The following is a 12,457-nucleotide window of genomic DNA, read 5'->3' on the forward strand; positions in this document are numbered from 1 at the left end:
AGGTCCAGATCTTTCATGCATGAATAAAGAACTCAAGTGTTTTGAGAAGGTCATCTAGGTCTCATGGCTATGGGTTTCACGTCAGCCATCTACAAATACTTTCATACAAGTAAACAATAGACAGCATTAAAGAGAACAATGAAAAAACCTCTCTAAACCTACATGCAGTCTACGTTTCCAGTGTGAGAGTATTAATGTGCTCATCACTCTTCAGAATTGAGCCACTTCCAGAGGAAGTTCAAAAATAAAATACAGTAAGCAGGATGAAATATTTTCAGTCATGAAATATTTCCATTGCACCTTAGAACTTGGGAATCCGCTGGATGAAAAATGTGATTTCCAGGAGTAAAATAAAATAATACGACAACATGAGAAAATGATTGTTATAAAATATTTACTCCCATCCATGAGCATGTAAGCTCTTGCTGTCCTTGGTGGGGATAAATTTGATCACCACTCTAACACATAATGCGAACAAAAGGTGTATCATCTCCACCCGTGTGAGGAAGCAATCTTCATGACAAATAGCCAACATGTCTGCTGATGCTGATTTTTTCAGCTAATTCTGTGTTCTCCAATTGACCGGTGGCTTCCTCATTTCTGGAGATATTAGCATCCTCTCTATGGCTTCAAGGTTGTTTCCTGAAATTGTCCTTTTTATAATACTAGTCTAGTCAGACTGGCATGAAATAAAACCCTGACAAGCAATCAAAGTTGTTATTTTCTAAAGGAGTTTCTCTAGAGAATTGGGTCAAAAGCCTACTTCTAGCCTTGAACACTTGGAAGACATGAAAGCAAGCTTTGTTTTAGAAGCTTAGATGTCTACACATGAAGTTGATAATTGTTTTCTCTTTTTTTCTCTTTATTGCTTTTGAAGAAATTCAGTCTGAGACCTGGGATGCATCAAAGAAAGATGTGTATTTGGATGAGCTTTGTTTGATGGCAAGAGCTTTTCCTTATTAAGTCATCAAAACAGCCTGGAGTGAGAAGGTAGCAGAAGCCTTCTGGAAAAGAGTACCAAGCATCACTGAAGACAATCACAGGACACAGACACTTGACAGCTTTTATGTTCTCCCTTTTTATGTGCAGACAATTAGGGAGCTAGATGTCACGTGTGTGAAGAGTCAAGGTGTCTGATCCAAAACCCATCAAGTCAATATAAACATGCCCTTTGACTTCAAATGAGCTTGGGACAAGCCCTCGAAGATTTTAGCACTAAAGAGTCAGAGCTTTTCCAACATCACTTGGAAAATCTTCCAGGTGGGGGTGGTGGAGGGTGGTTTCAAAAGCAGACCTGAGCTCTGTGTATTGGTTGTGATCCATCAGAGAAGATACTTTATTTGGTCAGACAGGGACTATTTTTCTTGCACTCTCTCTCACAGTGCAAAGCCTTTTGCAGGAATACCAGCACATACCTACCAAATTTCTTGCTGCTGCGACAACCTTGGACAGTGATGATGCACTTCTGTGTTATAACATGGTTTATGGCTTTTGTTCCATTTCAGAAAAGGCTTTAATTTGTATAGTGTTCAATATTGCCTGTGGAGTGAACTTTGGCATGCTGCCTATGACTTCAATGCCAGTGTACAGAAGGACCGGGCTATTCTGTTGATTCTCTCTAGTCTTGTGGGTTTTCTGCATTTAAAAAAAAAAAAAAAGAAAAAAAAGAAAAAAAGAAAAAAAAAGAAAAAAAGCAGGAAAAAAAATTCTATGCCCCAAACCACAACTTTCACAGTTGCACCAGGACATTTGATTTTGTGCATTCAAACCCGAGCTAGCTCAGCATGTATCAGCCAATTGCAGGTTTCATACCCAGTCCATTTTAGGGGCAAGTAATGAAAACGCTATGAAGTCCTGTGGGACTGTGCCCTTGCCCTGCCTGCCCTGCTCTTACCCTCACTCCTGCCTCTCCTTCACTTGCCAAGAAGCCACTGCTGCTGCCCTCTGACATTGAAGACTGGTGTAAAGCACATTTAAGTTGCTGGAAAGTACACCGAGAGGAGGAGGAAGGGCAGGACTGCAGAAGGTGAGCCATGGAATGAGAGAACAACTCAGGTGCCACCCAAGCCGTCCCTATCACTCCCCTTCTGCCCTTTTCTTCCACCCTTTTGCTTTGTTACATCTTAGCCAGACCCCTTTTACACCATGAATTCCAGACATCGCCTTCTTTAAGTTATTTGGCCTTTTATACTATTGCATTGATTAAAAGGCCAGAGACATCACTGTATTATCTGCTCTTATTGCCTGCATAACAGAGTTAAAAGGCCTTTTTTTAAGTGTTTGAAGAACAGCATCCTTTTAAATGGCACCTCTTCCTACTGCTCTCTATTTTTGATTTCTAAGATGCCATGAAGAGAAATCTGCCACAATTCTTCAGAAATTTTCCCAAAAATAATGATGTCCACTATGGAAGCAATGTATTTAATCCAGTTGATTCAGATTTCATCCCCCAGTACCTAAGAAATCTTTGCCTGATTGACTATTGAAATTACCTTTCTCTTGCAAGAGTGTCAGAGCTTGTTTCTCAGCTCAGCCTCTGAAGAAAGCAGGAGGCAGGAGGCCCAGGCTACAGGCACGCCTTCCCCATGAAGCCCTCGTAGGCATGCTGTCAGAGTTCTGTTCTTCACTCACAGGTCTTATTTTTATTTTCTGATTTTGTTTTTGAGAGATAATCTCCATTATCACACTCTTTCCTGTTCAATGCTTTTTAATGCATGTATTATTTATCTTAGGAAGAACCTTAGGAAGGTTCTTTATGCTCTTGTGTGAATTTCAATTGTTATGGCTCATTTTAATTTCCTTTAAGGCCCTTGGTCATTTTTCTGTTGGAGTATAGCTGGTTCCACTTAATCAAAGTTTTGCTATGCAGATACATGAAGCTTCTGTGCCCCACCTTTGAATCTCTGAATAAACCAGACTACTCTGTCTGATATATTTTATACAGTCAAATTCAAAAGAGATGACGGAGCCTAAAGCATTGGCAAAGTCATGCTGAACTCCAGTACGTTCAACAAACAAGTGAATTGGGGGCATGTGTCTACAGAAAATCAAGCAATTTATTTTTTAATTTATTTTACTTTTGCCCAGTTTGGATGCCTATTTTTATTGTTGGTGAGGAACATATATCTATCATATGGCCATATATTTGGTCTAGATAAATCCTACTACACCTGGAAACCTTCATCAGAGGCACAATTAGCAGTAACAGAATTACATAGCAAAGAAAAATGCTTCTCAAACTCATCTCAAGCCAACCCCAGAGGATTTGATCTCAACACTGCTTCTGAAAAATACTGTTGTCTGAATGTTGGATATTTTTCAAGCAAATGGTATTGTCTGACAATATAAATAGTATTTTCGAGTGTTTTCTCATGTGTAATTTCTTTTTCCACATTTTATCACATCAAAAGAGTTTGAATAGAGAAAATAGCCATGACTTTTCTATTTAGGCAAAACTTTGTTTTATCTCATTTATTTGTTGCCTCTTATCATGACACAATAAAGTCAAGTATTCGGGAAAAGGCTTTTCCTTTCATTGCGTGTAACTTCATTAGGGACTGTGTGATTTGGATTTCCATGTCTGAATAGAAATAATTAGAAAATATGATTCAAGTATTTTATGTCTGGGAAAGATGATGGGATAAATTCTGCCTTCCTCTGTATGAGGCGAGGAAAATTAAATTGAGGAAAGGGCTCAAAAGCAGTCTGGAAATCTGTATCCAAACTAGTGCACAGGATAAGAAAACGGAGGCTTCTAGGATATGGCAGAAGGCAAATCAAGAGAGGGTCCCTATCATCTGATGTGCTGAGAGGTACATCTGCCATTGCTGCTGCATGCCCAGCGAGAACTGCAGTAGGTATCTGCAAATGCCTACTAGCTCTTCATGTGGTATCTGTCTGAGGTCTATAAGGGACAAGCCATGCTAGCTATGGTACCCATCCAGTTAATACCATCAAGCCTATCCAGAGGCACAGGTTTTTTTGGGAAGAACAAGGATTCATTTTGGCTTCCATGGGTGCTGCAAGACTCAGTGGTAGGGAGCTAAGCAAGGTGCTCCTATTTTTAAAAGCACACACAGGGTTGTGGGTTGTGTATCGCCAATGGTGAAGGTATTTCCTAAGGACAGTAGTGTGCTAGAACAAATAGGGTCATGTTTGCTCAATTCCTAAGGTAAAAGTTATGATTGAGACCTGAGCTTTTTACAGCCATATACCTGCTTGTGTATGAGGAACCAGCCAGAAGGCAGATGTATTGCTGTAAAGCATCTATTCCTTACCTAATGTCTGCAAGTTTGGAGCCTACATTTATATTCTCCAAATCCACATCTAAAATATTGTTATAGGTGCCTCAAACCAGAAAACTGAATATATATCCTTTGTTCACCCAACAGAGGCCAAATTCAGTTCATTGTGTTCTTTGTGATCTTTGAACACCACAGTCATCTTGCACCAGAGCAGAACAAGAAGTGTATCATACCTCAAATCCCTGAGATTTCATCAGAAAGGAAAAGATCACAGCACTATTGAGAGCAACTTAAGTGCCAAAGTCAGGTAGAAAAGATCTCTCTTTGGGAGCCTTCAAAGCAACTGTTTCTCCCCAGTGACTTTATAAGGAATTTATACACTTACTTTACGGGGGCATCTTCACCAGGCACCTAAAATTTAGGTGCAAATTAGGCACCTACATTCCTACATATGATGTACCGGTGACTGGCTTGGAATAAAGAGACTTGCAAGGTATTAAATAAAACAGCCTGAAGGATGTACAAAATACATGCATATAAAAATATACAGATAATGAATGTTACAGCTTTATACACAGACTCCTAAGACAAAACTGACTGCAGCACAAATGCTCACAGCAGCCAGAAATATGAACACTCAGATTTGGAGTCAGGCTAGTCTTACCTCCCTCTACCCTGCACATGGGGATGGGTAACACCAAAGTCCTTCACAACACTATCTGATATTCATTAAGTCCAGATAAAAACGAAAAAGGTTTGAAGTGGGGGACTCTACCCTGGTCTCTCATGCTCAACCCCAGCGCTGCTGATTTTTTAAGATATCCAAAGACAGATACTGGAGTAGGAAGGGAGAACATGCCTCAAGGCTACTGAAATGTTCTCAGTAATAGGTTAAAAATGTGAAGCATTTAAAGTGTCTGATGTTCCCTTTGATATTCTCCAGGCAATTTCCTAAATCAGCCACAAATTTTACTCATTTTCGGCTTTAAAACAAGCAGCGCCACAAATGATTAAAAGAAACAACAAAAAATAAAAACACACCCAGATGGTAACTATTATCTGAGCCAGAAAATAGAGACAAATACATCCACTTAGGGCAAACTAACATATTGTATTATATCACTATGATGTACTGTAATGGGATACGATTTACATTAAAACTTGTTGTGAATTAGAGATTTAACTTATGGCCTTTCTCCACAAATTACAACAACAAACAAGAGCATGAAAATAAGCTCTCATAATGGCATGCATCCCATCACCATTTGCTGGATTATTTCTAGACCAAAGCCATGGATAAAATATTCAGAATTGCAGTTTTGTAACATAGAACCATAAAATCACAGAATAGTTTGGGTTGGAAGGGACCTTTAGAGGCCATCCACTCCAACCCCCCTGCAGTGAGCAGGGGCACCTTCACCTAGATCAGGTTGCTCAGAGCCCCGTCCAGCCTGACCCTGAATGTTTCCAGGGATGGGGCATCGACCACCTCTCTGGGCAACCTGGGCCAGGGTTTCACCACCCTCATTGTAAAAAATTGATTCCTTATATCTAGTCTAAATCTACCCTCTTTTAGTTTAAAACCATTACCCCTTGTCCTATTTCAACAGGTCGTGCTAAAAAATATGTCCCCATCTTTCTCATAAGCCCCCTTTAAGTATTGAAAGGCTACAGTAAGGTCTCCCCAGAGCCTTCTCTTCTTTCTGTGCTGAGGAGCCCAGAGCTGGACGCAGCACTGCAGGGGGGTCTCCCCAGAGCGGAGCAGAGGGGCAGAACCCCCTCCTCGCCCGGCTGCCCACGCTGCTGGGGATGCAGCCCAGGGCACGGTTGGCTTCTGGGCTGTGAGCGCATATTGCTGCGTCATGTTGAGCTTCTCATCAACCAACGCCCCCAGGTCCTTCTCGGCAGGGCTGCTCTCGGTCCCTTCATCCCCAGCCTGTATTGATAGTGGGGGTTGCCCTGACCCAGGTGCAGGACCTTGTACCTGGCCTTGTTGAACTTCGTGAGTTTCACATGGGCCCACTTCTTGAGCTTGTCCAGGTCCCTCTGGATGGCATCCCATCCCTCAGGCATCTCAACCGCACCACTCTGCCTGGTGTAATCAAATACTGTAATTATCAACAGCCAAAACCCATTTTCCTTTTAAAGGTTGCAAAATACAGTGGCTAGAGTCAGGCTTTTGACCTTTATTCAGGGTATCTCCAAGAGAGCTCTGGCTGAACTAGGTCAGAGAATAACAATATGCAAGAATTAAAAATAAAAAGAAACAAGAAAATAAAAAGATATGCAAGAACTGATTTCTTAAAGAAGAAAATTATCAATATATCTGGCAGGAAAAACATACAGATTTAAGTAATTAACACACAGACACAAAAATCAACATGCCTGCAAAACTTTAAAACAACATGAACCAGATCTGATGAGTACACTGGTGAGGCAGAAAAGCTGGGGGAGAAATGTTGTTGTGGGCCATGGGCATAACACCACAGCAGGATAGGAAAAAGTCAGACCTCTCTTCAAAAAAACAAAAAAACCCAAACCAACAGCACGTGAATGACACCTGACTTCTACTAAATATAATTTATCACAAATACACAAAAGCAATCAAAGTTCTAACAAAACAACAGAACCTGAAATTAGAAGTAAAAATTCAGAACATATTGCAATGGAAGTAAAAGACATAGGAAAAATGTTTGTATGGCTGCAAGAATTAGGAAATTTAAAGTCTCATCAAATATGTCCAGTTAATTTTAGTGCTACTATAATTAATAATAATAATTAAAAAATTTTAAAACTGACTCCTGTCTTTTAATCTTTGTAACTGGAAAATTCATTAATTTCCACGAAGTGCTATGCTTTACACTTGCTTCCCCATGACCTCTCCTTTGTCAGCCCCCCTGACAACAGAGGACGGCCCCCCCAGAACATCCCGCCCCATCCCAGACACTTACTGTATGCCAGGCCAGAATGGTCCTGGAAGGCTTTAGAAAAAAATTGCTCACAGAGAACAATTTCTCCTGGTGCGAAATTTGTTTGTGATTATCTAAAACTTCATTTTAAAATATTTGTAAGTTTATGTTTGTGTGATTCTGTGATCTGTTTAGCAATGCGATTGATATTAAATACATGGACTTAGTTTATCTGCACCAACTTATCATTTTTGCAGCATTTCATAAAAGTTATACCAGAACTTTCTGTAAAACTACAAAGTAATTTACAAAAATGACACAGCATGAGAAAATTCTAAATTCTTACAAAGCCTAGTAAATTAAAGATGGATTCAAAAACCTTTGCTAAATGTTGAAACAGAGGTTTGGGATTTGGACACGCATTTCTCTTTAACTAATTTCCACTAACTTTCTTCTGATTGTCCCTGAAAAAATGAGAGTATATGGAGTCCCCGAAGTGCCTCAGACATGCACAGCTTTAAAAAGCAACGTATGAAGATATAGTATCTATCCAGTAACGGACTTCCGACTATGGAACAAAAGGCTTCATGGGGTGGTGAATTAAGGAACAGTGACAGAAAAAGACAGCAAATCCAGGTGAAGCATGTAAGAACTCACTTCTGTATTCTTCTGGATTCTGAACATTAAATTACTTTTAAAGGTACAGAATTTGAGTGAAGAATGAAATCCACTGATGTGCTCTCTTAACAGCAGCTCTTACCATCTTCCTCTTTGCCTGGACTTGGAGTAACAAATAGTATCTTCAAAGGGAAGATTTAAATTGGTTTTGTGTGTTTTGTTAGTGGTTTTTTATGAGGTGAAAAAGTGAAAAAATAAACAAACATATGGAGAGGAAAGAAAAAGCAAAACAAAAGTCAGTTGGATAAAGTACAGAAAACAGAAAAAAAAGACACTGACAAATGCTGTGGATTAATCCCAGATGTTACTCTAAAAATGTGATTTAAGTGAAAATCCTGAATCCCTGTGGCCAGCAAAGAATTTTTGGCAATCTACCAAGAACTGGGGTGTTTTAGGTGAGATTTTGACGACAAAACACTCCAGAACAGTTAGGCAGATGGTGTGACCATGGCTTATTACGTTAAATGTAATGGTCTCACTTGTGCTGCCTCCATCTGTTTGCTCTATCCACCTCTTGTCTCATATCACAACCTCACAAGACACCTATTTAAGGGACTATGTTTTAGCTATGTATGTGGAAGCATCCAGCACAAAAGGAGCCAGCACTTTGGGCTTTCCTTTGTTAATTCAACTGAGCTAAACAGATAGATAACTTGCTGGGGATGAGTTTGCCACATTTAGTCTCTGTAGCAACTTGTACTTCTAATTGGATAAGGTCCCCTTCCCTGCGCGCCGTCATCTGGTTTGTAACGTGGCGCACCTTTAAAGCACTGCAAAATCTCTCGCTGAGACAGCTGCATTTTGTGATGGATACTACACAAACATGCACATAAACACAAGGCATTTCAGTTCCCTAATTTACATAATTGCTTCCTACCAAGATCCTAGGACTGAAAGTTGCTCTGAAAGGGAGGAAGACAGGGTAAGTGGATTCCAAAGATTTGAGGTTTCTTCTCCCTAAGTGACTTGCCAGAGCCAAACTCATCTGTATGCTCCAATATTCTCTAAATAACAACAATAAAAAAGGGATAACAGTTCCTCTCCTGATGAATATGCACTCAACTTGATACACATGGTGCTTTAGCAGCTCTGCAAGAATTTAAAAAAGCTGTCTAATTTCCTGTTTAACTTTGTCTAGAAACAATCACAGGGATCATGGAAGGCAACGACTCCCTGCAGAATGTGTGCCTGCCCGAAAGCTCGAGGCTGGGAGGGGAGTGATGAATACCCACCTCCAAAGTCAAAATAGTCCCATTCTGTTGTAAAGAGAAAACAAAACAAAACAAAAACAGGGGGGAAAAAAAAAAAAAGAAAAAAATCTGTTTGAACCAGGATTGGCAATTACAAATGCAGTGCTCTAGCAGTGCTTGATACAATGTTAATCTAGCTGCCTTGGGTACCAGCAGGAAGCCTGGATCCCCACCCACATGGTGAACCACAGATGACATTTATCCTGCTGCACCTCCTCTGTTTTTATTACAAGCTACTGTGATTAAGGCTGGGACGGCATCCTGACTTGTACCACAGTCGCAGCTCTGTTTACAGCACAGACTGACCTTTCCGTACTGACTGAAGAAACATGAATGATATATCTGTAAATGTTAGCCTTTTTTTTTTTTTAAAAAAGGAATGTTATTATCTAGCCATTAACAATAGGAAAGTAGCAGCTGAAAAAAAGTAAGACAAAATTCAGCTGTTCGTGTCCCCTTGGCTTTGGGAGAGATTCTCACATCAATAAGTAATTTCTGAAATGAAGATGGTAAGACGAAAGCGATGTGCAGAGAAGGGAGAAGCAAATCCCATTCAGGACGAGTGTATCGGATACCCGCAGCAGCGTGACTGCTCTGCTCGGGGAAACAGCTGAGATAGAGAGCTCTGATTTTTTTGAAACTTCTGGAATTTGTGCTCACTGCCAAAGGAAAATAAGGGAAACTACTATGAAACAGAGATAACGGCGTTATGAGAACTACACCAGCAATGAAATGCCAGAGAAAACAGCAACAGGAAGCAGAGTACGTCAAGGAGAGACAGCATGTGATGTCACCATGGTTTATTCTGCAGCAAAGGAGAGATCAAGTTGTTTAATGCTCAGGGTCAGGCAGTAATGAGGTAGGAAGCAAAGCCACAGAAGTGACTCACAAACAGGAGGTTACACTCTTCTATGAAAACTAGAACTTCTCACGAATTTCGTAACGCCAAATATGGTTTTAGCCTACAGGCTCATTTCTCCCTCATTTGCAACTGCCTAATATGTGTTTAGTCATGGCAGCCATCCCTGAGTTAGGATAGTAAAATAAAGAAGGCAGAGATTTTTCTCGCTACCATTTTTAGCATTTTGTCCCTTTTGGATGAAATGACTCATACTGTTTACTACAGTCTTTCATTTTAGTCCTCTGTCTTATAATCCAGCTGGAAGTGGGAAGGATAACCAGCACTGTGCCCATTTACCTCACAGTTGGTGTTTAGAGAGTACGTAAGACCTGAAACGAGATGAAAACGTAGGCAGGAAGTCAGAAAGACATGCCATGGGATTGCTCCTTTGCTGTTGCGCTCAGAGGGACAAATTACTGCTCAGCAGAGCAGCCCAGAGCCACCAGCTCTGCCAGCGTGCACCTGCTAGCCCCAGGTCTGTACGTGGACAGGTGGAACCACCCTGTGGCACCAACCTTACACCTGCTACAGCAAATTAAAAGGACAAAACCACATAAAATTCAGCTCTCACACAGCTTTGACTGCAAGCTCATACTTTCTCCCCATAACCTATGCAAGATGTTTCTGAAGAGTGAGGAGTGATGCGCTGTGACAAAGCTTCAGTACAGAAACAAACCGCCAGCTACATGTGTGCTAGGAAGTATCAATCCCAGAGGGCTAAAGAAAAGCAAACAGAAAGCAGAGAGATCTGAAAAAGAAACAGTAATGGTAACGCGATATAAAAATATCAGATGTAACTGAGAAGAGCAAGTAGGATTTAATGCATGCTCATCTTGTTGGTGCTGTATAAATGCCTTGTTCTGTTCCATTCTGGCGTTATTCCAGGGTCAAGCATATTCAGTGTCCTTTATAATCAAGCTGTCAATATACAGTCTTGACGCTATACATTGATTTTCTGCCACAAAAAAGAGGAAGTTATCCCTTTGTGTTCAGCAATGTCGCAGCGACTTAATATTTCTTAGATCACAGTATTCAGTGTCACTACAAAGACCAGGGCATCTTCCTGGCCCCACACGTTTTATCTGCAGTTTTTATGCATATAAGTTCTTTACAAACATGTCGACAATGTAATGTAGCAATTTATTTAGTAGCAGCGGGAGATCTGTGAATTTCCAGTTTATACCAATAAACTGGTTCTGCAAACTTCTGTGAACTGAAGGGAAAAGGGCAAGAAAATCCCCCTGAAATCCTCTTAAGAAAGATATGAAGATGTTAGGACTTTAATAAAAAACTGTTCCAAAAATAAATGTTCGTAATAATACTTAGCACTTACATAGTTCTTTCTCCCTAAGTTTCTCCGAAACTTCACAAGAGGTCAGACCGAGCCTCACAGTGGCTAAGGAAAGTGAAGAAGACAGTTATGTGACTTGCCCAAAACACTCTATAACACAGCTAAGAAAATTTTGCACTTTCAGTCCCATTTCTTCCTACCAAACATATTCTTGTCTCACCAATTTCCCCATGTCTTTTTGGCCACAAGCAGAGATGATATAAGGGATCTTCTACCTTAACTCCCAGCTACTTAAAATGAAAATGAAAGCCCATAATGCTTTTTCTAAGGAAATTTAAACATTAGAAAAAGCAGGTGTTGTCAGAGAGGTTCTACAAGCATAAAAATCCCATCATCCTAATTGGCAGGTGTATTTCTTTATTCTGTATTCAGACAGTATTTGTCAAGAAATACGTTATGGATTACAGGAAGATGTATTCAGTAGGAAAGGCGGCGGAGGGCTAAGCTTGCACAATGCCAATGGTCTTCCATTACAGGATATTGATTCTGTAAGATATAAGCCCAGCCTGCAAGGTATTATCTGAAAATGGAGTAAATAGAAAGCTGGAAGGGCCTCTACCAGCCACCTCAGACATGGTACCCACAAACACAGCCCGCCCCTGGTGTACATATTTGATCAGTTTTTAAAGGTCTCCTAAGAAGACGATTCAAAACCCTGCCAAACAGCCCAATCCAGTGCTTAACTGTATCTGTCAGCAGAAAGACTTTCCTACCAGCTGACTTAAAGCTCCTCTTTCAGTATCGCTTTCCAGCCAGCGAGCTCCCCTTTTGTATTTGTGCATTTGGATGTATTTTTCCTTCCTGCTTCCACTTCTATTTACAGAATTGGATTATATTGATAAACTGGGTGATTAGCTGAAAGCAGCCTTGGTTTTCTCCAACCCCTTCATCTCCTCCCTGAGCATCGCCATCCACACACACCGGCACTGTGTGCTGGTAAGGCAAGCAGGGGACAGTCCTGGCACAGGCCAGCCCATGCAACCCCTTGTCTTGGGCTGCCCTCTCAGCTCAGCCACACTTCCCTGGTTTGCTTAAGAAAATGTTACATGTGACCATAACGAAAACCTTATTCAGTTCCCAACATATCACCTTCTCCATTTCCTTCTCACCTGTCGGACGGTTTC

At 40.7% G+C, this 12,457-nt stretch overlaps 1 protein-coding gene across 5 annotated transcripts in view; it reads right to left on the reverse strand.

Annotated features, from left to right (window-relative positions):
* The window catches only part of KLHL29 (kelch like family member 29), a 416,272-nt gene that overhangs the window by 178,759 nt on the left and 225,056 nt on the right, over positions 1-12,457 (reverse strand). The gene's annotated exons all lie outside the window — the stretch shown is intronic.

This window comes from Phalacrocorax aristotelis, chromosome 3 (assembly GCF_949628215.1).
Source record: "Phalacrocorax aristotelis chromosome 3, bGulAri2.1, whole genome shotgun sequence".
Lineage (NCBI taxonomy): Eukaryota > Metazoa > Chordata > Aves > Suliformes > Phalacrocoracidae > Phalacrocorax > Phalacrocorax aristotelis.